The 27,050-nt window shown below is 49.5% G+C and overlaps 1 pseudogene; it reads right to left on the bottom strand.

Annotated features, from left to right (window-relative positions):
- Window positions 1-26,095, bottom strand: part of LOC123349783 — a 65,524-nt pseudogene extending 39,429 nt beyond the window's left edge.
- Window positions 26,096-27,050: the final 955 nt, after the last annotated feature.

The raw sequence follows: 27,050 nt of genomic DNA, 5'->3' as shown, positions 1-27,050 counted from the left end.
AACTGGGTTTGGAGGCTCTGTTCATTTGAGGCCCAGGTCTAGACTAGGAGGGAGGAAAACAGGACTGAGGAGCTGAGGGCTGGGATAGCCAGAAAGAGGTGGGTGGAATGACAGTCTCTGTTCATTGGAGGCCCAGAGCTAAAGTATAAGGGTGAAGGTGCAGGGGGGAAAGGATTGTACAGGATTGAGGAGCTCAGGGCATGGCAGGGAGGTAGATGGTGGGGGACGAGGGGCACCAGCAGAGCTTTGCGTATGTGGGGAGCTCGGAGTTGGGATGGCAGATATTTTGCAGGTGACAATTGAGATATCTCCACAGACCTGCATGGAGGAAGTTTGCCCAGCCCCTCACTAAGGGCTTGTCTACACAGCCCTGGAGTTTGGCCTATGTTGGTGTGATCTGCAGGTTACACTAAAATGATGCTTTGGGACTGACCCTGCTGGATGCTGCTGATGCGCACTATATGACACCTAGTTCATACTAACAAAGTCTTCTTCAAATAGGACTATATATATGCAAACTAGGGACCTTTTAGTTCACACCCACAGCATCCACATGGGGTGGTTACAGAGCAGCACTTTGGTGCGCATTCCTGTTCACACCCCCGTACTGCGAACTGTTGGGCAGTGAAGATGTAGCCAGAATACTGCTGTTCCATAGGCATCTCAGTTGTTAGGGATGGTACTGAAATGTGAGCTGCCATCTCTGCAGTGCACATTTCTATCCTGGGCAGGGGGAAATGATCGTGATGGTAACTGGGGCCTGGTCTACACTACGAGTTTATCTCAAATTTAGCAGTGTTAAACTGAATTAACCCTGCACCCGTCCACACAATAAAGCCCTTTACTTCGATATAAAGGGCTCTTAATATTGATATCTGTACTCCTCCCCGACGAGGGGTGTAGTGCTGAAATCAGTATTGCCATTTCAAATTAGGGTTAGTGTGGCCAGAATTCGACGGTATTGGCCCCTGGGAGCTATATTACAGTGCACCATTGTGACCGCTCTGGACAGCAATCTGAACTTGGATGCACTGGCCAGGTAGACAGGAAAAGCCCCGCAAACTTTTCAATTTCATTTCCTATTTCAATTTCATCTCCATTTCAGTGGAGAGCTGATCAGCACAGGTGACATGCAGTCTGAGAATCAAAAAAGAGCTCCAGCATGGACTGTACGGGAGATACTGAATCTGATCTCTGTACGGGGAGATGAATCTGTTCTATCAGAACTCTGTTCCAATAGACGAAATGCCAAAACATTTGACAAAATCTCCAAGGCTATGTTGGACAGAGGCCACAACAGTGACTCAACACAGTGCTACGTTAAACTTAAGGAGCTGAGACAAGTGTACCAGAAAGCCAAAGAATGAAATGGACGCTCACGGAGGGAGGGGCAACTGACGACTGTAGCTATCCCACAGTTCCCGCACTCTCCGGAAACAATTTGAATTCTTGACTGAACTCCCAAAGCCTGAAGGGTCGAAAACATTGTTGCGGATGGTTCAGGGTATATGTCATCAGCGCTCCCCCCTCCCCCCCCCCCCAAGCAAAGGGAAAAAAATCATTTCTCGCCTTTTTTCAATGTCACCATATGTATACTGGATGCTGCTGGCAGACGTGGTACTGCAGTGCTACACAGCAGTATCCCCTTGCCTTGCCTTGCCGATGGCAGATGGTACAGTAGAACTGATAGCCGTCATCGTCCCGTGGGTGCTCCTGGCTGGCCTTGTTGAGGTTGGCCGGGGGTGCCTGGCCAAAAATGGGAATGACTCCCAGTCATTCTCTTCTTTAAGCTTTGTCTAATGGAGAGTCAGTCCTGCCTGGAATATCATGGCAGCTGGAGGCTTCTCCCTCAGGCTGCTCTCCCCAGTCAGCAGCACTGTGCGGTTGCGCCTACCCCTTGCTACCAGGGCTCACAATCAGATATTTAGACCTCTACATTTTGCTGCAAGTAAAAAAATTAAGCTGCCGTTTAGAACTGTGCCCCAACATACATATCCTGGGACATTTTGTATTTTACCAGTGTCAACCAAAGGCCCACACACAAATGGAGATTCAGTCCTGCCTGTGCTTCTATCCTAATGCTTCTCACAGAGTCCCATTTTCAGCTACAGGCTGAGTAAGTGCAGAATGATGATTCACTCTGCTTTGCTGTAAGCCAACCGCCCTCCCCTCCCCTCTTTGATCTCTGCTTGCAGAGGCAATAAAGTCAGTGTTGTTTCTTATTCATGCATTCTTTATTACTTCATCACACAAATCGAGGGATAACTGCCACGGTAGCCCAGGAGGGGTGAGGGAGGAGAGAAGCAATGGGAGGCGTTGTTGCAGGGGCACCCCCTAGAATGGCATGCAGCTCATCATTTCTGCGGGATGTCTGGGGCTCTCACCCGGAGCGGCTGTTTGCCTCTCTGGTTCTTTAGTAGACTTGCCTGATATTCTAGACAGGACTGACTCTTCATTAGACAAAACTTAAAGAAGAGAATGACCTGGGGAGTCATTCTCATTTTTGTCCAGGCTTCCCCGGCAGACCTCACCGAGGCTAGCCAGGAGCACCCATGACATCAGTAGACGGTACAGTATGACTAGTAACCATCTTTGTCAACTTGCAAAGCAGCAGACGGTACAATATGGCTGGTAACCATCTTTGCTAACTTGCAAAGGAAAGGGGATGCTGCTGTGTAGCGCTGCAGTACCGCGTCTGTCAGTAGCATCCAGTAGATATACGGAGACAGTGAACAAAGGCTGAATGGGCTCCATGGTCGCCATGCTATGGTGTCTGCCCAGGCAATCCAGGGAAAAGGGCACAAAATGATTGTCTGCCATTGCTTTCATGCAGGGAGGATTGATTGACGACATTTACCCAGAATCACCCGCGACACTGTTTTTTCCCCTTCATGCATTGAGATCTCCACCCAGAATTCCAATGGGCAGGGGAGACTGTGGGAACTATGGGATAGCTACCCACAGTGCAACGCTCCGGAAGTTGAAGCTAGCCTCGGTATAAAGTTGAGTGCACACTGCCGAATTAATGTGCTTAGTGTGGCTGCGTGCACTTGACTTTATAAAATCTGTTTCCAAAAATCGGTTTCTGTAAAATAGGAATAATCCCGTAGTGCAGACATACGCTAAAGTCCACACATTGTGTGTGCTGATATTCCTAATAATCAGAGTGGGAAAGCAAAGACACACGTTTACCAGGGTTGACCCAAGTACCTGATTCCAGCTCCTTGTATTTCCTCTCCTCAGACACTGAAATAGGGAGGAGAAAAGAGTTAGACACAGAGACAAGAGCTATGTGATGCTATGTGCCCCATAATGACTGGGGTTACAGACTCACCACAGCCAATTCTAGACCCAGGAGCCTGCACTGCAGAAGTCATCTATAGAGAGTGGCTGGCCCCTTCTCCTGCATCAGAATAATGTGATCGGCATTGGATTGTCAAAGGCACGGTGACACCTTTCTCTCTATCCAGACATGAGAGCTGGTGACCCTGTGTCTGCTGCAGAGAGCTCACAATGCTGCAGTCGGAGTGGGATAAGTAATGCGATTCTGATTTTGACCTCAACTGTTCACTCAGCCCTGCCCTGCGGTGTCAGTACTTCTGTATTTGCTCAGCACCATGTGTGGCTGGGAGCTGCTGCCCAGGGGCTCTACTGGGGAGGTCGGTGAACTTACCCATCTTCTGATGATGAACCTTGAGGTCTGGGGAGAGAAGGGAGAAGATCATAGGTTCAGTGTGAATCATTCCAAGAGCAATGATGTAGGGTTATTCCAATGTCTAAATGCATCTTCACTGCAGCTGGAGTGAGCTTCCCAGTTTGGGCAGGCAAACAAATACCAAATGAGCCAAGGGACTCAGAACTGATAGGACACATAAGACAAAACTGTTGCTCATGAACAATCAAGGTCCCAGATCAGTCCCTGAACAGAGCCCACAAATTGCCCCAAGGGCCAACACACACCATGAGGTAAGGGAGCATTACACCAGAATAGGTATCACACAGCCTGTCACCTGCCCTCAGACCTCCTATTTCTGCGGCGGGCAATCCCTTTGCGGTGCTGATTTGTAAAAATGTGCAACTCTAGGATCAGTGGCTGGCAGGAGCTTAGCTGGGGAAGGGCTCCGTGGGGCTGTGTGGCACTGAAGCTACTATCCACATCTAAAGACAGGGGGTCAGGTCCTGTCTTGAATTCTAGTGAAACAATGTGGGTGTTGGGGCCTATCAGAGTGCACATCACAGAGCCCGTACAGAGCATAGTAGGGAGGAAGTTTTCCAGACCTCACTAAGTCCCACTGGTCCATATTGATGATATTCACTCCATCATTCTGGATGATACTGAAATGTGAGCTACAGACACTGCAGTGTTTGAATATTTTCAGGACAGGGGGAGATGATTGTGACGGTTACTGAAGACTATACATTTAGTGTGGTGATTGTCCTATCTCGTTATAGTGTGAAAGCACAAACACACATTTACTAGGGATTATCCAAGTACCTGACTCCAGTCCCGTGTTCTTGTCCTTCTCAGTCTCTGAAATGGGCAAGAGAAAAGAGTTAGACACAGACACAGGAGCTGTGTGATGCTGTGTGACCCATTGTGACTGGGGTTAGTTACAGACACCAACAGACACACTCTCAGTCCCAGGGCAGGAGCCAGCAGCATTGATAGCAGTGTGGCTGGTGGTTAGTGACAGACTAACATGCAGGAGCCATGGGATTTGCATATTATCTAACCTTGTTGGAAGATGTCGGTCTGGATCCCGATACAGCTCTGACGTTCCCAACCCTTCCATCTAAGGGAATTCCTGTTCTGTGTTACAAACAGCCCTTTGGAGCATCAAAGCTACACACTCCAGGTACAACTAGGGCATGGACGTGCAGATGACTGAAGCTCACATCTGGGATCTGGCCTTGGCAATAAAGCATGGAAACATGAGCCACATTGTGGGAACTGGCCCAGAAGAGCCTCCAGCAGATATGTATAGACAGCAGCTAGCCACTCCCACTGCATCAGAACAATGTGATGTCATTGTATTGTTGAAACCAAGGCGACACCTGTCTGTCTATCCAGGAATAAGAGCAGGTAACCCTGTATCTTACGCAGAGCTCACAGTGCTGCACTGGGACTGGGGTAACTAATGTGACTCTAATTTCAGCTCAAAATGTTCACTCAGTCCTGCCCTGCATTGACTTTGATTCTTGATCTGCTCAGCAACTTGTGTGGCTGAGAGCCGCTGCCCAGGGGCTCTACTGGGGACATGGATGAACTTGCCAATCGTCCTACACAGCTTGTCGCACTCTGGGGAGAGAAGAAAATAAGTTCATGGATTCAACATGGGGCTGCTCCAAATTTTGGGTATATCTACTCTACAGCTAGGAGGGTGCTTCCAAGTTTGGGCAGGCAGACATGTGCTAGATTTGCTTGAGTCAGTGCACTAAAAGTAGCAAGGAAGCATGTGCTGGAGTTTGGGCTAGTCGCTAAAGAACAAACTTGTTCTGACCTCCTGGTGCATAGTCAGCAGGACTATGCACCAGCCCATACTGCTCCTGCCCATACTGCTCCCAGATACACTGCTAGTCCGGGCATGCTATTTCAACAGCAGGGCCCTAGAGTTTCACACTCTCATCTCCATGGCCATCCAGAACATGTTACCTCTGATCAGGGGTCTCAGTTCATGAGCTGGTTTTGGTGGAAGGCCCTATGCCTAAAGGCGGTCCACACTTGTCTTTTCTCTGCTTATCCTCCCAAATCTGGCAGCCAAAAGGAAAGGACCAATAAGATACTTGAACAGTAGCTGTGATATTACGCCAGCCAGCACCAAAATGATGGGTCCTCGCCTCTACCTTCTGCAGAGTTTCCACATAACAACATAGACCATTAATCCATGGATCAAAAAAGACCCTTTTTGTACTTAGTATGGGTAACACCCCCGACTCCATCCGCAATTACCTACGTCTTCTCCCTGCCCAGCCTAGGACAGCAGAGTAATCAGGTTCATGAGTAAGGAAACATCTTCAAAAGGCAAGACAAGACTACAAACGTTATGCGGACCATCAACAGCAAGGCCCCACCTACTCAGTGGGGAAAAAAGTTTGGCTCTCGATGGAGCATCTCTGCACAGGCAGACCCACTCACAAGCTAGACTTTCAGTTCCTTGGTTCCTTTACAATATAGAAACAGGTTAACTCAGTCTTTGAATGTCAATTTCCACACTCTCAGAAGAGTCACCTGGTGTTTCATGTTTCCCTTTTGAAACCCTACACGGAAATCCCTTTTGATAGGCTTTGGTACCTTATCTGAGTGGGATACGGCCCCCAGCACACCTGAGCAATGGCAGAAAATATATCCTCCCCTGCACTATTATGAGCATTCCATAAAAATCACCTCAAAAAGCCTGGTTCAATGTTGCCCAGAGGGTCTCACTTGTAAAGGAACTGATGCCAGGAAGATGTCTTGAAGCCTGGTTCACAGGGCTCTTCTCAGCCAGTAAGTTGCAACCCTCCACCCACTGACCTGCTGACAGCTACCAGAACTACAATCTCAAATTTGACAGAGGACTCCAGTCCAGGGATCTGATTAGTGCAGGGTGGCCAACCTGCGGCTCTAAAGCTCTTCAGAAGTTAATATGAGGCTCCTTGTATAGGCACCGTCTCCTGGGCTGGAGCTACAGGTGCTAACTGTCCAATGTGCAATGGGGTGCTCATTGCTCAAACCATGGCTCTGCCAAAGGTCCTGCCCCCACTCCACCTCTTCCCACCTCCTCCCCTAAGCCTTCAGCCCCTCATTCCTCCCCTTCCTCCCTAGAACCTCCTGCACACCACGAAAAAAGCTGATAAGGAGGTGCAGGGACGGAGGGGGAGGCGCAGATCGGCGGGTCTGCCCGTGGGCAGGAGGCACTGGGAGCGGGCTGGGGAGCTGATGAGATGCTGCTGATGTATTACTGTGGCTCTTTGGCAATGTACATTGGTAAATTCTGGCTCCTTCTCAGGCTCAAGTTGGCCACCCCTGGATTAGTGGAACAGTTGGGTCCTGACTAGTTCTCTGGTCAATTTAAACCAAGCACAGGACCAGTAAGTTGTCCATGCTGTCGGAGAAAAACTTAGTTCTTACTGTTTGGTTGGGTGCAGCAAAATTATATATTTATATTGTCTGTTACAGCTATCCCCCTATTCCATTTTGTTTCTTACAGCTGTCCCCTTACTCCATTTTGTTTTTGTTCTCCTCCTGTGGCCGCCCCTCCCTGGCTGTTAAGTTGTTTACCAGGGCCACTGCCCTTCTCAAAGGGAGGGCCCCTTAAGTTGTTTACCAAGAGTCATTGCCCTTCTCAAAGGGATGGCCACTTGTGCTGCATGCTAATTGGGACCACTGCCCTGTTCAAAGTGTTGGTCCTGTTATCACCTTGTTAAACCTGGGCTTTGTGTAGGGTAGGCAATGTCCAGAGCTGCAAGACCTAATGTGTTTTTGAGATCCTGGGCATGAGTCATAGGCCTCATGTGCTTTTGAGTCCTGAGGTGTGAACTCACACCTATTGTCCAGGACTCTGCCCAGGCACGTCTCTGTGCTCACCTGCAGTTCTTCCCTGTGTCTCCTCCCCTGTGACAGAGGGAGCCTATCAGGATTACTGGTGGGAAACTGCCTGAGTTTGTCTTTAAAAAACAGGCATTTTGAAACAAACATCAGAAAGGTTCCTGCATTGCTGCCTGGTCTGATCAGCCAGGGGTTCTGGGGGGTCCTTTCTCCGCTCTCGTTTTATTTTTGAGCGTACCCCCATTTTTAACAACCCCCCTCCCACGAAGAATGAATTGCTGCTTGAGAGACCTCCTGATTATCGAGACCATACCGAGCCCTTCTTGCTTCTTCTGATGTTGTTGCTGCTTCTGCCTTTGCTGCTGCCTTAGGGACTGGTAAGAATCCCTCTGTGAAACTTTCTATACTTTTATTTCATTATTTTTGCTGCTGGCTCTGTTTCCCCAGCACACAGACTCAAGGTAAACCTTGGTCTGTGTCTTAAAACCTCTCTTAAAACTCCGTGGCGCTTTACCGCTAAAAATAAGTTTGTGCCGCTGCTAAGCTCTGCTCCAGTGGGCTTTGCTTCGGGGCTCACTGCTTTCAGCCGTATCCACTGCTGCAGCCACCATCCCTTGGCTTCCTTGGGGGCTGCCTTGGGAGCTGTATCCTGGGCACATACCACTCTGCCCTCTGTAACTTCCCCATAGCATAAGGTGCACCATAGGTTTTGCTTTTTTGTTTAATAAGTCATAGTTTGCTAAGATTGTAGCGCTAGTAAGTTTCACCTGCCTTGCTATAGTTTGCTGTTTTGTTGCTCCGTATAGTTGCTTGTTATAGTTTTGCTTAGAATTGTGATATTTGTTGTTTTGCCTAGTCATTGGTTAAGATAGATTTAAAAAAGCCATTGCCTGGTTGTATTCTGTACCTGTTTTGTTACTTTGTATAAGCTGCTTGTCATTTTATATAAGTTTGATTAAGTTAGACGATAGATAAGGTTTTTGCTGTTTGAATTCGTCTTCCCGCTGTCCCGATCTCTCCCTGAACTTTCCCGTGTCTGTTTTTCCCCCGCTCCAATCTCCCCCTCTGTGTACTTCTCCATGTCTCCCTCTTGTAACCCTTTCTTGCTTTTTCCCCCGTATCTGCACTCTCCCCCAACTTCCCAACTCTTTGCTACTTTTTCCCCCGCGTCTGCATCACCATCCGAACTTCCCAAACCCCTTGCTGCTTCTCCCCCTCTGTAACTTCCCAAACCCTTTGCTGCTTCTTTCCTTTTTTTGGGGTGGGGGGGGTGTCCGCTTGTTGCTTAAATCTCACTCTAGCCCTTCTTTACACTTCTCTGCTGCCTCTCCCTGTATCCCCTGTGTTTGTGCTCCCACTTCTCCGCTGCCCCTCCCCTACTGAAGATCACCATCACACTGCTCCGTTTGTCTTCACCCCGCTGCTCCGCAGCTTCCCTGAAGTGCTCTCCGCTGCTGCAACCTGTTTCTTCCCTCAGCCGTCTCCCCCATTCTCCACGTACCTTCCCATCGCTTGCACATTCAGCGCCTTCCCCTCTTGCTGCTCCCAGACTCCCCTTACGTGCACTGCAGTTGCTCTTGTCTCCCATACGTCCAGCCCGCAGGCTCCTGAAGACTGCTCTGGGCCTCACCCCGCAGGGCTTCGGAGTCTCTCGCTGCTTGCAGCTGCACTCTCCTCTCATCAGTTGCCACTGATCATTCACTCCCCTCCCCACTCCTGTTTCTCGACCCAGCCTTTAGGTACACTCTTGCAGATTATCTGCTATCACAGCCTCACAGATTAAGTCATTAATTTTCTTTTAAACTGTTACATTGCATAATTTCACTTATCACCCCTATTGTATCATTGCACTGTGATTCACATTTTATTTGTGGTTATAACACCCCATTGGTTGCCTCCACTTTTCTGATATACTTTGTATTTGCATTGAAGCTACCATTTTACTTTGCATTTCTTTTGGGTACATTTTGCATTCCACACTGTATCTAAAGTTGTTCCTATATAAAGTTGAGTTGCTTATTGACTGTACTGTATCCCACTTACTGTACCCCACTGTTAGAACTCCCTACGCTGTTCAATAAGAACCCCCCCCATCGTCTATTGTAAACACCCTATACACCCCATCCCATCGTATTTCATTGTTAAATTCCCACCACTTCCTTTTTCCTTTAATAAAGAAATTAATTGGCACCCCACCTGTGTGGTAATTGCTCCCCAAGATCCCATATACCTGCGGGCAGGGACATATATATATTTACAATTGCATAGAGGGAGGGACTGCACTAGGACACAGGGTTTCCCCCTCTTAGGCAGGTGTCTTCACAGTAAACAATTACAGCAGCATTTATAATTTTTGTTACATACAATAATAAGCAACAGCTGCATTTTGTTTATGCCTATGGAACAGCAGGTTATACGTGGGTCATCCTGATATCTTATTTTTTTTACTTTTATTTAGACGCCAGTCTACAGTCCTTATTATTGACACAAGGTCGCAACAACTTCTTACATACTTCTTTCCCACTTGCCTCACACAATCCTTGTTTCTACAAATCTCGTGTTTTCAGGGTTACAGCTAGCCTAACACTTGCTCTACTTCCACAATGCAACTGGGATTTTCACTGCTGAGTTCTGCTTCCCTTGTGCTAACTGCTCCTACTCCTGGACTCTGATCTCCTCGTAACCTGACCCTGCCTGTCTCCTCACACCTGACCTCTGTTCCAACCACTAGGCCTGACCACCCACATCCTGTTCATGACAGTCGAGCAGAGCTAGCATGTGTCTGGCTACCCGATCTGGGAAAACTGCTTCCAGCTGCAGTATAGACGTACCCAAAGAGCCAAGGGTCTCAGATATGACAGGACATGCCAGACAAAGCTGTTGTTAATGAACAATAGAGAAGGTCCCAAATCAGCAATAAAACAGAGCTCACAAATTGTCCCTTGTGGCAGCGCCCCCAGCTGATGGCAGCGTGCCCAGCTGATGGCATTGCAGGGAATGAGGAAAGCGAGTGTCACACCAGAACATGTATTGGGTACAGAGAGGCCTGCAGTGCTCCAGCCTGTCACCCGGCTACAAAGCTCCTATTTCTGTGCCGGGCAATCCCTTTGTGATTTTAATTTGCAAAAGTGTGTAACTCTAGGCTCAGTGGTTGGAAGGAGCTTAGCTGGGGAAGGACTCTGTGGAGTTGGGTGGCACTGGAGTTACTGTCCATCCTCAGATACATGGGGTCAGGTCCTGTCTCAAATCTTAGTGGAACAATGTGGGTGGTGGGGCCCGTCAGAGTGCCCCTCACAGATCCCATATAGAATGTAGTAGGATTTGGAGACTCTCTTCATTTGAGGCCCAGGCCTAAACTAGGAGGTGGAAAAACAGGACTAAGGAGCACACAGCTGGGATAGCAGGGAAGCACGGGGTGGAATCTCTGTTCATTTCATGCCCAGGCCAAGAGTATAAGGACGAAGATGTGTCGGGGAAGGGGGAAGGAGTGTACAGGACTGAGGAGCTCAGGGCTGGGATAACAGGGAGGTAGATGGTGGGGAATGAGGGGCACCAGCAGAGCTGCATGCATGTGGGGAGCTCAGAGTTGGGATGGCAGATTATTTTGCAGGTCAGAATTGAAATATTTCCACAGACCTTCATGGAGGAAGTTTGCCCAGCCCCTCACTAAGGGCTTGTCTTAGTTGGTGTGATTATCCTACTAATCCAGCCAGCAGTATCAATTAAGCTTAGCACACAGCAAGTAACCCCCAAACACAAAGAAACACACACTACAGACAGTCACTTACCCCAAGTGCTGCTTTGGGACTGCTCCTCCTGGATGCTGCTGATGAGCACTAAAGGACACCTAGTTCATTCTAACAAAGTCCTCTTCAAATAGGACTATAGACATGCAAACTAGGGACCTTTCAGTTCACACCCACAGTATGCACATGGGGTGGTTACAGAGCAGCACTTCGGTGCGCATTCCTATTCACACCCCCATACTCTGAACAATTGGGCAGTGCAGACGTAGCCGGAATCCTGCTGTTCCATAGGCATGAAATTCACTCTCAGTTGTTAGGGATGGTACTGAAATGTGAGCTGCCAACTCTGCAGTGCACAGTTCTATCCTGGGCAGGGGGAGATGATTGTGATGGTGACTAAGGTCCACACATTGCATGTGTGATATTCCTAATGATCAGAGTGGGAAAGCACAGACACACGTTTGCCAGGGGTTGACCCAAGTACCTGATTCCAGCTCCTTGTTCTTCCTCTCCTCAGTCTCTGAAATGGGGAAGAGAAAAGAGTTAGACAGAGAAACAGGAGCTGTGTGATGCTGTGTGCCCAATGACGACTGGGGTTAGTTACAGACACCCCACAGCCACAATTCTAGCCCCAGGAGCCTGCACTGTGGCAGTCATCTATAGAGAGTGGCAGGCCCCTTCTCCTGCATCAGAACAATGTGATCAGTATTAGATTGTCAAAGGCCAGGTGACACCGGTCTGTCTATCCAGACATGAGACCAGGTGACCCTGTGTCTGCTGCAGAGAGCTCACAGTGCTGTGGTCGGAATGGGATAAGTAATGTGATTCTGATTTTGGCCTGCATTGTTCACTCAGCCCTGTGCTGCAGTGTCAGTGCTTCTGTATCTGTTCAGCACTGTGTGTGGCTGGGAGCTACTGCCCAGGGGCTCTATTGGGGAGGTGGATGAATTTACCAATCTTCTCATTCTGCACCTTGAGGTCTGCGGAGAGAAATAAAGGAGAACATCCTGAGTTCAGTGTGTATCATTCCAAGAATAGTGATGTAGGGTTATTCCGAAGTCTAAGTGCATCTACCAGTTTGGGCAGGCAGACAAGTGCTAGCTCTGAACGAGTTAGTGCGTTAAAAGCAGCAGGGTAGCCGGGGGTAACATGTGCAGTAGCTTGGGCTAACCGCTCATATGCAAACCCACTCAGAACCCCTGGGCACGTATTTGGGCAACTACCCTGAGCTGCTGTCCCTGCTCCTGCCAGCCACATTGCTATTGTTAGCACGCTAACTCCAGCACAGCGAATGTGAGTCTGGCTACCTGAGCTGGGAAGTTCGCTCTCAGCTGCAGTTTAGATGTGCCTAATGAGCCAAGGGTCTCAGAACTGACAGGACATGTCAGACAAAACTTGTTACCAGGGCTGGCTCTACTATTTTTGCCACCCCAAGCAGTGCACCAAATTGCCACCGCAGACGGCGTGGGCAGTCCGTGTGTCGTTAGGGCGGCACGCACGTTTCCGCAGCAGCGGCAATTGAGCGGCAGCTTCTGTCTTCAGCCGAAAGATAGAAGCCACTGAATTGCCGCCGTGGGCAGCTGAACCTAGAAGCTGCCGCCGAATTGCTGCCACCGCAGAAATGCGCATGCCGCCCTAACGGCACAGGGACTGCCCCCGCCGTCCGCGGCAGCAATTCGACACATTGCTTGGAGCGGCAAAAACACAGGGACTTCCGCCCATTGCAAATTGCCGCCCCAAGCACCTGCTTGGAATGCTGGTGTCTGGAGCCAGCCTTGGTTGTTATGGCACAACAGACAAGGTCCCAGATAAGGCCTTAGACAGAGCCCACAAATTGCCCCAGCTGATGGCACTGCTGGGAATGAAAGGAAGGAGCATCACAACTATACATGTATCCCGTAGAGAGAGGCCTGCACTGTTGCAGTCTGTCACCTGGCCGCAGACCTCCTATTTCTGTGCTGTGCAATCTCTTTGTGGTGCAGATCTGCACAAGTATGTAACTCTCGGGTCAGTGGTTGGCAGGAGCTTAGCTGGGGAAGGGCTCTGTGGGGCTGTGTGGCACTGGTTATACTGCCCACCTCTAGACCAGTCCTGGGTCTCATGGGAAGACTGTGGGTTGTGAGTCCTATGAGAATGTACCTCATTGAGCACATACTGAGTGTAGAAGGGTTTGGAGTCTCTGTTTATTTAAGGCCCAGGCCTAGAGTAGGAGGGTGATTAGAGTGTGAGGAACAGAACAGGACTGGACAGGACTGGGGAGTTCAGGGCTGTTATACCAGGGAGGTAGTTGGTAGGGAGTGAGGGACACCAGCTGTGCCTGGGTAGCCCAGGGCTTGGATAGTGGTGGTTATGGTTTGGGACTGAGGGGCACCAGCAGAGCTGTGTGCATGTAGGGAGCTCAGAATTGGGATAGCAGATATTTTGCAGGTTGGAACTGAGATGTATCAACTAAGGTTGCCAACTGTGGTTGGACATATTCCTGAAGGTTTCATCCTATCACATAATCTTCAATTAAAGATTAATCTTGAATTCCTGGAGACTCCAGGCCAATCCTGGAAGGTTGGCAACATTAATATCCACAGACCTCTGTGGAGGAACTTTGCTCTGCCCCTGACTCAGGGCTTGTTTACACAGCCCCATAGTTCAGCCTACAGGTGCTTCTGTGTAACTGTCCTGTGTGGATGCTGCTAGTGTGCACTGAACAGTCCCTAGTTTGCACTAATTCAGTCCTCTGAAGATGGGACTATGTTAATCCAAAATAGGAACCTTTAAATTCACACCCACAGCATCCACATGGGTTGTCACAGGGCAACACTTTGGTGTGCATTGCTATTTACACCCCCATAATCTGAACATTTGTTGGCCGTGTGGAGATAGCCTGAGTCCCACCATCCCACATGCAATAAATTCACTCTCTCTTGTTAAGGATGATATTGAAATGTGAGCTGCAAACACTGCAGTGTTTATTTATTTCCAACGCAGGGGGAGTTGATCAGAAAGGTGACACAAATCCATACACTGTATATTGGAATTTCTCTATTTTGTTACCTTGTGAAAGCAGAGACACACTTTTACTAGGGGTTTAGCCAAGTACCTGATTCAAAGGCCTTCCTCTCAGCTTCTGAAATGGGGAGGAGAAAAGAGTTAGACACAGAGCTGTGTGATGCACTGTGCCCCAAAATGACTGGGGTTAGTTGCAGACACCCTACAGTCACACTCCCATCCCCAATGCAGGAACGAGTAGCTTTGATATAATCGGGTTTTGGTTGTTAGTGATACGCACCAACACACAAGAGCCCTAGGATTTACAAACCATTTAAGCTTGACAGAAGACGTGGGGCCGGATCCTGATAGAGCTGTGACATTCTCAACCCTTCTGTCTAAGGGGAATTGCTTTTCTGTGTTACTAACAGCTCTTTGGAGCATCAAAGCTACACACTCTGGGTGTAACTATGGGATGGACATGCTTATGGTTGCTTGGAGCTCACATCTGGATCTGTCCTTGGCAGCAAAGCATGGAAACATGAGTCTGAATCTGGATTCTTGCTCATTTCCACCTTCTAGGAAATGGCCCAGAAGAGCCTGCACTACTGCAGTCATCAATAGAAAGCGACTGCCCCCTCCTGCTCCATCAGAACAATAAGATTGGCATTGGATTGTCCAAGCCAAGGTGACACCTGTCTGTCTATCCAGACATGAGAGCAGGTAACCCTGTGTCTGCTGCAAGAGAGCTCACAGTGCTGCCGTGGGACAGAGGTGACTCTCATGTGACTCAGATTTTGGCCTGAACAGTTCACTAAGCCCTGCCCTGTGGTGTTGGTGGCTTTGTGTCTGCTCAGCACCATGTGTGGTTGATAACCTCTGCCCAGGGGCTCTAATGGGGAGGTGGATGAACTTACCAAGCTTCTCATGCAGCTCCTGACATTCTGGTGAGAGAAGAAAAGGAGACTATTGTGGATTCAGCGAGGGTTGTTCCAAGCACAGTGACATGGGGGCGATTCCAGACTCTGTGTATATCTACACTGCAGCTGGGAGTGAGCTTCCCAGTCTGGGCAGGCAGATGAGAGCTGGCTCTGCTCGAGCCAGTGCGCTAAAAGCAGCAGGATACCCAGGGACAGGACATGCAGCGGCTTGGGCCAGCTGCTTAAGTACAAACCCATTCAGAACCTCAGATTACATACTTGGGAGGTTTCCCTGAGCTGCTGCCCCTGGTACCTCAGTCACACTGCTGTTGTTAGTGCACTCGCTGAAGCAGAGCTAGCATGAGTCTGACCACCTGAGCTGGGATGTTTACTCCCAGCTGCAGTGTAGATGTACCCAATGAGTAGGGCTCTACCAAATTCACATTCCATTTTGGTCAATTTCATGGTCATAGGATTTTTAAAATGGTAAATTTCATGATTTCAGCCATTTTAATCTGAAATTTCACAGTGTTGTAATTGTAGGGGTCATGACTCAAAAAAGGAGTTATGTGAGGGTGGGGCTCAGAACATTATTGTAGAGGAGGTTATGGTACCGCTACCCTTACTTCTGTGCTGCTGCTGGCAGCAGTGCTGCATTCAGAGCTGGGCAGCTGGAGAGTGGTGGCTGCTGGCCAGGAGCCCAGCGCTGAAGGCAGAGCAGCCACCAGAAGTAGCGCAGAAGTAAGAGTGGCATGGTGTGGTGTTGCCACCCTGACTTCTGTGGTGCTGCTGGTGGCTCTGAAGGCAGAAGTAAGGGTGGCAATACCATGGCCCCCTTAAAATAACCTTGCCACCTCCCCTGCAACTCCCTTTTGGGTCCGAACCCCCAATTTTAGAAACATTGGTCTCCCCCATGAAATCTGTATAGTACAGGTTAAAAGCACACAAAAGATCAGATTTCACAAGGGGAAACCAGATTTTGTGGTCCATGACATGTTTTTCATGGGCAAGAATTTGGTAGGGCCCTACCAATGAGCCAAGGGTCTCAGAATTGACAGGAAACATCAGACAAATCTTTTATTAATGAACAACAGACAAGGTCTCAGAGCATCCCCTAAACAGAGCCCCAAATTTCCCCTGGGGGCAGAGGTGAAAGTAAGCCAGTGCGTACCGGCAAGACCTGGTGCACTCTACCGGGGCAGATTGGCTTCCCTTGGCAGCCATTTAAAGGACTTGGGGCCCCTTTAAATCACTCAAAAAAACACTGACAGGGCAGGATTTTTGCAGTTCCTTCTCAACTGCATTAAACTAGTCCCTAGATTGCTGGCGAGGGGGGAGGACCCAAACACCTATGAAACATTTAAAGATTTTCACTCAAAAACATCCTTATAGCTATTGAGAGCAAACACCTTCCACTTTCTAGAGTTCTGAAATTTCCTATATTTCAAATTGCCCTGTGCTGCCCTGCCAACCGGTCCCCCTACCCCGTGCCATCAGCAGTGCCCCACCTGCTGGTCCCCTCTGCCCTGCACCTCCAGCAGTGCCCCGCCAGCCAGTCACCCCTACCCCGTGCCTCCAGCAGCACCCCACCAGCCGGTTCCCTCTACCCCATGCCTCCAACAGCGCCCCACCAGCTTGTCCCCCTGCCCCGGGCCTCCAGCAGCTCCCCACCAACCGGTCCCCCCTACCCTGCGCCCCCAGCAGCTCCCCACCAGTGGTTGGAGCCCCGGCCCTTTAAATCGTCCCTGAGCCCTGCTGCCAGATCCCCGAGGAGGCGGCAGCAGGGCACTGGCGGCTATTTAAAGGGTTGGGGCTCTGGCCGTTGGCAGGGAGCTGCTGGGGGCACGGGGCAGGGGTGATCGGCTGGCGGGGTGCTGCTGAGGGTGAGGGGCAGGGGGGACCAGCAGGCGGGGAGCTGTTGGAGGCACAGGGTAGGGGGGACCGGCTCGTGGGGTGCTGCTGTGGGTGTGGGGCAGGGGGACTGGCTGGCGGGGTGCTGCTGAGGGCACGGGGTAGGGGGACCGGTTGGCAGGGCAGTACAGGGTAATTTGAAATATAAGAAATTTCAGAGCTCTAGAAAGTGGAATGTGTTTGCTCTCAATAGCCTATAGGGATGTTTTTTGAGTGAAAATCTTTAAATGTTTTGTAGGTGTTTGGGTCCTCCCCCCTCGCCAGCAATCTAGGGACTAGTTTCATGCAATTGAGAAGGAACTGCAAAAATCCTGCCCAGTTGGTGGTTTTTGAAGGATTTAAAGGGCTCCCACTGCTGCTACCTCCGGGGCCCTTTAAATCACCACCCGAGTCCAGCTGCTGGACTCCTAGGGTAGCGGCACCGGGGGTCCAGTGGTGATTTAAAGGGCATGGGGCTCCTGGCTGCTGCTACTGCAGCAGAGACCAGGGCCCTTTAAAGCTCCACCAGATTTAAAGTGTTAAGGGCTCCGCTGCGGTAGGGCAGCTGGAGGTCCAGGCCCTTTAAATCACTCTTAGCTCTGGGGCTCCCAGCTGCCTGTGCAGCTGGTAGCTCCAGGGGTGATTTAAAGCATCTGGGGATTTAAAGGTCCCACCTCTTCTGGTGGAGGTCACGCCTCTTCTGGTTGAGGCTTCGTCCCCTCCTAAGGACTCTGAAGTACTGGTAAGTCCTTTAAGTTACTTTCACCCCTACCTAGGGGTAGCATCCCCCACTGATGGCATTGATGGGAATGAGGGGAGGGAGCGTCACAGCTGAACATGTATTACATAGAGAGAAGCCTGCTCTGCTTCAGCCTGTCACCCAGCCTCAGACCTCCTATATCTGTGCCAGGCAATCCCTTTGTGGTGCTGATCTGCACAAGTGTGTAACTTTAGAGCCAGTGGCTGTCAGGAGCTTAGCTGGGGAAAGATCCATGGGGCTGTGTGGCCCGGGATTTATTGTCCACACCTAGAACCATGGGGTCAGGTCCTGCCCTAGTCCTTGTGAGAACAATGTGGGTGGTGGGGCTGATCAGAGGTCACCTCACACAGCCCATACAGAACATAGCAGTGTTTGGATTCTCTGTTCTGGGGCCTGGGCGTATACTAAGAGGAAGAAAAACAGGACAGGATTAAGGAGCTGAGGGCTGGGATAGCCAGGAAGCTGTGGGTGGGGACAGAGGGATACAAACAGAGCTGGAGTTGGGGGAGGAAGCCCAGGGCTGGGATAGCAGGAGGCTACAGTCAGTAGAGGTGTTTGTCCCATGGGGATCCCCTGCACAGCTCAATTCCAGGGCCCCTACCAGTGACTTTGCATATATCCTGTGTGAGAGGGTGGGGGTGGGGGAAGATAGGACTGGACAGCACATTGTCAACTTACCATTCAAGTTTATGGCCCATTAACTAACACAATGGGTCATAGAAGAAGTTTATTCCCACCTGGTGGGCCTCCTTAATGACATTTCAGCCCGAATATGGGTAATGGCTCCTGCTATGATTCATCAAAGCATGAAAGGGCATGTGACTTGCTCATGTGACATGGACTCCATCTTGTGCCTGTACTTTTCCACGAAGTAAGACTGAAAACTTTCCCTCCACATGGAAGAAGGTATAAAAAACCCATAAGCATCTCCAATTGGCCTTTTTCTTTCCCTGATCTCTGGACTATGGACTTACACAAAAAAGAGCATTCAAACCAATGGGCTGAGGACCTTCCAATTTTTTGGAAGTCACCAGAGGTTTTTATAAGCCATCAGTTTATTCCACCACTGCTACAAACCCGATCCAAGAATTTTGCAATGAGTGTATTTGTTTTCCTTAACCATTATAACCCTCTCCTCTTTCTTTTCTGGTCTAAATAAACCTTTGATATCAGATACCAAAGGATTGACAACAGTGAGATCATTGAGTAAGATCTGAGTTGTATATTGACCTGACTATGTGGCTGATTTCTTGGGACTTGAAGAACACTTTTTTTGATGAAATTCAGTTTTAAATAACCGCTCAGTATTAAGTCTAGTGTCTCGGTGGTGAAAGAAGGGCTGGGATACCTAGGGAGACTGCATTTCTGACTTCTTTTTAACCAATGTGATGAGACAGAAGTTTACTTTTGCTACTGGTTTGGTATATCTTATGGAAGAATAACCACCAGTTTGGGGTGGGTCGGCACCATTTCTCAGCAGTTTGTCCTGAATCTGGTGTTTTCAGCTGTGACTCACTGAGGCACCCCCATAATCTGAACCATTGGGCAGCGTAGACCTAGCCTGAGTCCCTTCATTCCATATGCATTGAATTCACTCTCCATTATTAAGGCTGAAATGTGAGCTGCCAACTCTCTAGTGTTTTTTATTTCCAGGGTAGGGGAAAATGATCATGAAGGTGACTAAGGTCCATACAGTGCGTGTGGCGATTTTTCTCTCTCTTTATACCATGGAAACACAGACACACGCTTACGAGGGGTTTAGCCAATTACCTGTTTCCTGAGTATTCTTCTCAGTCTCTGAAATGGGGAAGAGAAAAGAGTCAGACCCAGAGACACACACTGTGTGGTGCTGTTCACTCCCTAATGACTGGGGTTAGTCACAGACATCCCACTCCCACATATCCAGCCCCAGTGCAGGAGCTGGCATGTTTGACAGGAGCAGAGCTGGCAGTTAGTGATATGCACCAACATGCTGGAGACTTGGGGAGTTTTTCACTCCTTAGCCCTTGTCAACACACACACTTGAACCAGTTTAACTACTGAGATATCTAAACACACCTTGAGTTAACCTGGTGCAGGGGTGTATGTAGTGCAGGCCTTGGGCTGGTGCAGCAGAGCCAGTAGAACCATGGGGGTGGGGGTCAGTTACTCAACAGTGACCCCTCTGGCTGGTTACAAAACAGCACTGATTGCTAGGGGAGCCCCATCCACCCCTCCCCAGCTGGAGGAATGGTGACCACAAGGGGACATGGCAGAGGGCAAAGGAAATGAAAGCGTGGGATCCTTAGGGCTTTTCCAGACTGAGATTGCCAGGAGAGCCCCAGTCACCGTGCTGGCATGTTGTACCCATTCTCTCTACCTTTCATCTGTATTTCCCTGTGTGCGTGCGCAGTGCCCAGCAGAACGGGTCAGCACCACTCAGCACCATCACAATGCTACTAAATGTTACTAAATATTGAAAAGTTCACAGTGGAATAAATTAAACATGTGGACTTAAAAAATGGTGCTGCTGTGTCTATTAGCACAGCTCAAGAGAGTGAATGTCACAGATTCACAGAGCTTCAGGCCAGAAGGGACCATTAGATCATCTACTCTGACCATCTGCAGAGCACAGCCCAGAGAATCTCACTCAGTTCCCTCTGCACTGAGCCCAATTACTCGGGTTTGGTTACAGCAGCTTCTAGAAAAGTGCCCAGTCCAGATGTGACGCCATCAAGAGATGGAGATTTCACCACTGCCCTGGGAGCTTGCACCAGTGGTTAATGACCCTCCTTGTGTCCTGTTCATTCAACAATCACAGGGAAGAAATCATCTCACAGAGCGTCATTGACCTTGCAGAATCATTTCCTTTAGACAGAATACAGCCACTGAGCAATTGCCCAGGGTAAGGGTTGGCACAATCTCCCTGCCCACACCCACATGCAGGGACTCTCACAAGCACTGACCATTGGGTTTTCACTGCAAAATACACATTTGCCAACTTGTTCTCATCAATGCGTGTGAGAATGTGGGGAGGCAGAGACCTCCTGGCTCTATCCCCTTCATTGCCCTGATAACACAAAGCAATCGCAGAGCTCACACATCTCAAGAGACAGAGCAAGAACTAGAGCAAGAGACCTACCAAGATTTAACAGAGCCTCCTCTTTAGGGCGTTTCTTCTGAGAGGCCTTTCGCTTCGCTGTGAGACAGAGAATCAGACATTGCAGTGAGACAGGGCAGGAAGGGGAAACACTGAGCAATACACTAATACAGGTGGGGCTGGGGACCCCGGTGTGTTTGTTAGTTTGGTTTATTTCCTAAAACCAACACAAAGTAAAATATCTGAACAATAAGACACTCCCATGCCCCAGCCCAGTGCTCTCTAGGGCTGGGCTTTAAACATTCACATAACACATTCCCATTACCTGCGTATCCAAGATATGCACAAGCTCCAGCAGCAATGAGAAACAGAGTGAACATCACCCAGAATGCAGCCAGCCAGGGAGACACATGGGGGAAGATGTCACCTGGCAAACAGAGAGCACCGTGTGTGAGGAGCATGGTCCCATCCTGGAGCTGGAGAATGGGGTTTGCCACTTGGCTTGGCGGCTGAATCAGGGCTCAGAGAGCCCCAGAAATAAATGTGAATGAAGGAAACATCCCCTCCACACTCAAATCACAGCTGCAAACAGAGCCAGTGACACGAGAAGCCAGTGCAGCATCAGTTCCAAGACCCAGGACTCTGCTCTGCCTAAATCCCTCCCACTGTTACAAGCCAACAGCCAGCAGCTCTGTGCCCAGCCTGCCCAGCCCTGCCTGCACCAGCTGCCTGTTCAGATGATCACTGTCACACAACTCCCAGTTCTCAGTCACCACATCCAGTCCAGATAAGTTCAGCAGAGAACAACTGTTTTCCAAGCTGGCCCCAGTGTGTTATGAGTTCATGGATTCACAGATGTTAAGGCCTGAAGGGGCCATTATGACCATACATGCTCCTCCTGTAAACTCAGGCCAGAGACCCTCTCCCATGGATCTCTGCATCCAGCCCAGAACTTCTGTTCCTGCTAGAGCAGATTTTAGAGAAAGAGACACCCAGTTTGAATTGAAAGATTCCAAGTGATGGAAAATCATCACATCCCGAGGTCTATGTTTGATTGGTTGATTCCTCACTCTGTTAAAATCTGTACCTTATTTCTAGTCTGAATTAGTCTAGCTTCAATTCCCAAGTCAAGGACAATTCCCAAGTGACTCAGCCCCCCTTTCCACTCCTGTGGTAACCCCGTCTCCATGGGGGGACTCACCTGAGAGGTGAATGGCCGATTGTCTCTCGGCCCCCAGCAGGCCATTCCACACTATGCAGCTGATGTCTCCACTGTCTTCCCCTTGTGTGACAGTGACGTGACTCACAACACTATACAGGTTCTCCCTGTCCTGAGTCACACTGGTCACAATCTCCATCGACAGGTTCTGGCAGTTCTTTCCAACCCAGTGGAATTCAGGTTTGGGGAACCAGCCTGTGGATCTACAGGCCAGTCCAATCCCCTGGTCCCGGGGGCCCAGCACCTCAATGAACACAGGAGCCACAGCTGCAGGGAGAGACAGAGAGTGTGTGTATCAGGAAATCGTGTCTTTGGTAGCACCATGTGATTCCCCAACTACTGCTGGATATAGGGGGCTGTGACTGGAAAGCTCCATTCCCATATGTGCAAAGTCGCTGGGATCCCTCATCCTGATGATTGGAGAAATTAAATAATACTGTCTCTGTGACACAGGGCTAGAAAGGGTTACACAACTAGCAGGCTAATTGACCGAGATTCAGCCTTTAGAAACATATTAGTAGATAATGATTGTGCTTTTGTGTGTTTACATATATATTGTTAGTGGTTGACAATGTAACCGAATGGTTCCTGTCTATTCTGTTAATTCAGAGATCAAAAGGAGATGTTAACATTTAGATGAACTGTGAATGTAGTAATATCACTGTCTTCATTCCTCTTTGAAATATGTAGTAAACTACCTGTAAGTGGCAGGAGGTAGGCAGTTGCCTTATGTTAATCCTTGCAGCTAATTACCGGTGGTGCTTAGGAAACAGGAGGTTACTTCAAAGCCACTATTGTTGACCCAAGAACTGCATGCTGTGAAGAGGCTGCTGAAGAACTATAAAAGGAACACTTGGTCCCTGATCCTGTTTTTCACAGATCTGCTTAAGCTTCATCAGGGGAAGTTTAAGTCGCAAGACTGAGGTCTCCAGTCCAGCTGGATCATCCTGATAATGGACATTGGACTATAACCTATGGACTAATTCTGAAAGAACTCTTTGCAACTCTAAAGTTCACCATCTCTACTATGAACCTGACCTAAAAATGTTATCCAAGTCTCTATGTATAATGATCTTTTAACCTATATTCTCTTTTCTTTTTAAATAAATTTTAGTTTAGTTAATAAGAATTGGGTATAAGTGTGTATTTGGTTAAGATCTGAAATATTCATTAACATGGTGGGTGATGTGTCTGATCCTTTAGGATTGGTAGAACTTTTTATATGATGAACAAGATTTTCAGTCATCCTCATATTTGACTTGGCTGTCTGAGTGGGAGCTCAAGGTTGGATAGTTTTAAGGGAACTTTGTTTTTGGCTGCTGGGTAACCAGTAAGGTGGTTTGGAAGCTGTTTTGTTGCTGGCTTGGTGAATCTAAGTATTAGAATAACCACCAGTTTTGGGGATTGTTCTGCATTTCCATAGAGCACTTTGCCCTGCAGGCTCACAGACGAACGTGCAGGGTGAAACTGCTACACAGAGATCGCTGCACCTGCTGGTGAAATGCAGCCACTTCTGAGGTGGAGCCCAGCAGCTTTCAGGATCACTGCACTTCAATACAGAACAGGAAGTGAGGGATGGTGACCCCACCTACATCACTGCTCCTACTCCTCCTGCGCCTCCCTTCCACATACTGTCCCCTCTGGTGTCCTTCTCCCGCACTCGGAATGGTGCCCAAGGCCAAGACACTCCTCATATTTAGATTTCTCTCTCCCTATGATGCTCACAACCACCCTCCCCTCATTTAAATTTCTCCCTAAAAGCACGTCTCTTGCGGAGCCTTTGCACTAGGAGTCACCAAAGATGGGAGAGGATTTAAAATAACCTCAATGCTCTGCATTGTCACAGGTGGGACCCTCACCTGGGGCTTGATGTTTCTAAACTGTATTATCTGGGGCTACGTTACTCAGTAAGCTCAATGGGCAGAGACCCATTGTGCCTTTGTGCAGCAGCACTGAATGCGGGGTCAGTGTCCAGGGAATAACAAACAATATCCCAGCCCTTGGAAACTGCAGGAGGAGTTTCAGGGAGGCCGAATATAATTGTCACCTGAGCTGGGATTTGGGCAGAACATGGGGGTAAAGGTCCCACTCCCTCAAACAGCACCACTATGAGCATGAGAGCTGAGGTCTGTAGCTTTACATCTAATTGAAAAGAGGTCATTTAATGCAGCACTGACCCTGCTAGAACCCCAGTGAGGCAGCGCTGAGTGCAAGAACGCCCCCTACAGAGTCCTACACATCACTCCTTGCAGCACAGGATCCTACTGCCATGCTGGGCTCTGTCTGGGGGCACTCCCAGTGGCAGAGGAGGCTCTGGCTGCCCAGACACAATGTCCCTTAGTGCCGTGTCTTACCTGCGACCCGTAGCTCAGTGGTGGCTTCGCGGCTCCATTCTGGGTTCTTCACAAAGCACTGGTATTTCCCAGCATCTGCCACTTGGAGCCGTTTCAGCTTCAGGGAGACGTTCCCACTGCTGAACTCCTGCAGGAACAGCTCTGTCCGGTTCTGGTAACTGTCCCCCGGCAGGTCCTGGGAACCCTCATCCGAATACTCATGAACTGGGATAAATCCTGATTCAATTTTCCTCCACCTCACGTCCATGCTGGGCAGCCGGACCGGGGGTGAGAGCTGGCAGGGTAATACCACATCCCAGCCAACAACCCCCACCATGGGGAGTGGGGAGCCAGACAGGGAGAACGTCTCTGGAACAGAAAACCCCAGGAGCCGAGTGAGTGAGAGGAATGACAAGAGGTCTTCACTAAGCCAGGGTTCAGCCGTGCAGACACACAGGAAAGGAGCAGGTGTCACAGAGCTAAACAAAATTCCCTCAGTCATGAATTGCTCATAGCAGAAGGTTCCTGAGGCTGAGTTATGTAGCTTAAGTGAGTTACTCTCAGTGTGGATGCAGGGCAGTGCAGCCAGACCACAGTTGGCACAAGCTGGTCCTCCAATGCTGTCCTGCAATCCCTTGGAAACTCCTCCAAAGGTGCTTGTCTTGCCACCTGCCTACACTCTATTGACAAGGAATAGCCCCAACTGGAAGCCTCCTGCCAGTTCATAGTGCCCTGCACAGCAGTTATGAGCTCTTTCTATTGCAATCAACTTCTTTGATGAACTGGTTTCAGATCCATGTAGTCCCACAATGGCTGCTGAGAGGCCATCTCAGAGGGCTTCTGTCTGGCCTGAGGGTATTGTGTCTTTGATGGACCTTTGGGCTGATGCAGGTCCCTTCCTGGATTCAATACCCAAAACAGAAACTGGCTCAGATGGATAGTTATCATTCTGGGATCAGTGTCTGGAGGAAGTTAAGCGTCTGAAGATTAATTATGTCTGCACAATAGCTGTGTCTGAAGGGTCTCCAGGCTCGTCCGTCCCAACATGGGTTTTGTTTTTTAAATCTGATTCTTGAGGCCTGACTCATGATATTTGAAGGTTTGAGGTTGGCAACGCTGCAGCTCCCATTGATCCTAATGGAAACTGCCCCCCCACCCCGCCACTCCGGCATCTCTCAGGCAGCTGGGAAGATCTCAGCCTTGCAGGCCATGAGAATCTAGGTCCCCAGTGGGGCAAGTCTAGCAGCACGGTGCCTTTGAGTCCCATGGCATGCAGGAAGGTCAGTGTTGGGGGGCTCTGGGAGCCTTTCTCAGGGGCAGCAGGAGCTGGGCAACTTGCTGTAAGATCCAACAGTTCTGCCACCCAGAGTTAGTACATGCCCTGGTCACCTCAATGTCATCCCTGCCCCACAGCCTCCTGGGCCTGACATTTTTACTCTGCAGGATTTGAGGATGTCTGGTGTAGGGGAGGGAAGTTGTTGGGCTTCAGATCTCCCTACCTCAGCCCTGAAGGGGGCAGTATACATGGGGGACAGGGAGGGAAATAATAGATATTTAAATGTTTTTACCAGAGAGAGAACACGGTGCCAGAAGGAGGATCCCCAGGCTGAACACACAGAGCCGCCACCGCGTCGCCATGGGGACACCTCGGGCAGGGACCTGTAAGGAGAGAACAGAATGGCTAACACCTCCCCAGAGTGCATAAGGGGGCTGGCAGTGCAGGGAACATGCCCCATCCACTGTCTGACCTGACCCACTCTGGTCCCAGGCAGGGAATCTCCCCAGCAACAGAAGAGGATTTCACCTCAGTCAGGGTGCCCTGACGCCTGCTCAGGCTAGGGGCTAGGAATTTCCATCACTGGGACGTGCCGTGTATCCACCCCCATTTCTTCCCCTTGTCAGGTCTCTGACCATGCCCCCCAATACCAGTGCAGAGGAAGCCTGCAGCAGAACAGGGCCACTTCTGAGGTAACTCCAGTGGTACCCACACGGCTGTCCCCCTGGCAGAAGGGGCCTGGCTCTGTGCCCACCTCCACCTTAAATAACACAGCCAATGAGTGATCCAGGGCTCTCCACAGCTAACTCTATGAGGCTCTACAGTGTGAGTTAAAGAACTAGGCTGTGCAGCTGGAGCTGTGACAGACAGAAGGGATCCGTCTCACACCCTGGCCAGTAGGTGACATCTTGGCACCTTTCTACAGGGTCAGCTTGGCCAGAAGTCACCCATCTCCTTGCTGCCAAGTGACAGGAACAGGGTTGACAGGGGCTGTAAAAGACACCAGGGGACATTGTCAGATCCCTGCTCCCCCACTTCTACATCAATGGAAGACCATCACATCAGCAGATGTTATAGCAAGATACACCGTAGGGATCAGGAGGGGCTGTCTCAGCTCTGCTCAGAGCCTCAGATATTCTCCCGCAAAGCTCTGTCCTGTGTACACAAGGTCAGACTGGATGGACACAATGGGCTCTTCTGGCTTTAACGTCTGTGAATCTATTTCTGTTTCACTTTCAGCTCCCTCCAAGTCCATCCATCATGTGTGTGGTGCACTGAAAATTGATATTGGAATTGTAAGCTGTCACTATAAATGGG

The sequence above is a fragment of the Mauremys mutica genome, chromosome 15, assembly GCF_020497125.1.
Source record: "Mauremys mutica isolate MM-2020 ecotype Southern chromosome 15, ASM2049712v1, whole genome shotgun sequence".
NCBI classification, from domain to species: Eukaryota; Metazoa; Chordata; order Testudines; family Geoemydidae; genus Mauremys; species Mauremys mutica.
Note: the sequence above shows the minus strand (reverse complement) of the source record. Positions and strands in the feature narration are given on the sequence as shown.